The sequence below is a fragment of the Vicia villosa genome, linkage group LG1, assembly GCF_029867415.1.
Source record: "Vicia villosa cultivar HV-30 ecotype Madison, WI linkage group LG1, Vvil1.0, whole genome shotgun sequence".
NCBI classification, from domain to species: domain Eukaryota; kingdom Viridiplantae; phylum Streptophyta; class Magnoliopsida; order Fabales; family Fabaceae; genus Vicia; species Vicia villosa.
The window spans coordinates 85,534,091-85,535,971 of NC_081180.1; positions in this window are offsets into that span (position 1 = coordinate 85,534,091).

Below are 1,881 nucleotides of genomic sequence, written 5' to 3' on the forward strand. Positions count from 1 at the left end.
CTCAAGAAACTTCAACCTTTGACACAAAAATTGCTCCTGGGGCAACTCCGACGCCTATCTCTGTGCAACTTACTCCTTCAGAACTGGAACAGCTTAAGCAAACTGACCCCCTCAGTTTCCTGAAAGCCATGATGAATGTGAACACTACTTCGTCTTCTGAACTTGATGTCTCTCCAGCTGTTCCTGTAGAATCTGGTGACAAGGAGGACATCCCTGGTCTCCTTCGTCAGATAAAAGAAAAATTCTTTGAGACCAACCTTGCGGATGTTCTTAGTCAGAATCCTACTAAAAGTCATAGCTTGAATCAACTTTTGAAGAAAGTGGACTTGTTTCAAGTCTCAAAAGAAGTTTCAGAGGTAATTGTCTTGCTAGGTTCTCTAGTCGAACAACTTCAGGCTAATATTCTTCGAAAACAAAATGTCGACGATCAGTTAAGCGAAAAGATGGCCTCTCACGACTCTTCGTGGAACTCTGCTATGGATGCAACCAAACAAGGTGAGGCCCTCAAGCTTAAACATTCAGAGAATCAGAAAGTATATGACGATTATGAGAAGAGTATCAACTCCTGGAAACAAGAGATAAAAGTACTCGAAAAGAAAATAAAGGAAGCTGAAACTCGTCAGGCAACCATTCAAAAGGCCAACCAACAGGATTTGCTCGAAGTGGCGCAATTGGGAATTAAACATTTCGAAACTGCCCAAAAGTTAGTGCCAGAGATTGAATGGCTGAAGAAACAACGGGCATCACTCGAGCTTCGTATGTCTTTATGGGAAACTCAATATTCGAAGATCAAAAATAGTCTCCCTGAGGACTTTAACTAGTTACCTCAAACTCTGTATTTTGTTATAATGTTGCACCTTCGTTTTGTAACCAAACCCTTCGTGGAAATATATATGTATGCTTGACTTTTTATTTTTTTCACTTTGTCCATATTTCCAATATTCGCAAGCACTATTTTTTAGCAAATCTTTCAGATTCTACCAAATATATTTTCAGATTTTCCACAGTGATTTCAATTAATGCAACACATATGATCTGACTATCCTTCGCAGCATCCTTACTCTTAGACTTGACGTTTCTACTCCCTTAGCCGTAATCATCATTAAATGGTGACGTCACTTTCTTCAAAACGTTTCTTTGAGACGTGCGTGCATCAGTTCTCATGATTACTTCTCAACTTCCACGGGCGGGAAACGGCGGAAGCCATAACTTCTCTTTTTGGAATACCAAACGCAGTCCAATCAATCATTAACATTTAAACCGCCCCTTACTGCCCCAGGTCTATATAAGGGCTTAACCTCACATTTATCTCTTCATTCTTGTTTTACCAACTTCCGTCTACAGTTTCATTTTTCTTGCATTTCCTTAAACACCAACAACAGAAAAAAAAATCCTTTTTTCCTCTAAGCTCTCTTTTCTGAAATGGCTGTACCTTTTTCTTATAACAACATCAAAGCTTGTATCAAAAAAGAGTTCAAACTTTCTGAGGAAGAACTTGAAGACAACTTCATCAGCCTCAATATTCTCTTTGCTAACCAAGAGCTGGATTTCTACTATGGCGAAATCCTGGAGGGTTCTGTTTACCCTAACATGCTAGCAGATTTCTGGATGTTTGCGTCTCTACGCATAGATCCCGAAGGTAGAACCACGATAGTCTCTGAGGTTCGACGTGCTTATCTTAGCATCACTCCTACCACCATTGCTAACTTGATGAGATGTAACAATTCTGGGGAGACTTTTGATGATAACTGCTTCAACATGACCACTCATCTTTTGTTGAGGACTCTCATGGACAATGATCCTTTCAGTGCCAAGGTTATAAGGATTTGGCATCAAATGCTTGTGGGTAACTTTCGTCCTCGGAAGCATGACGAAAATAGC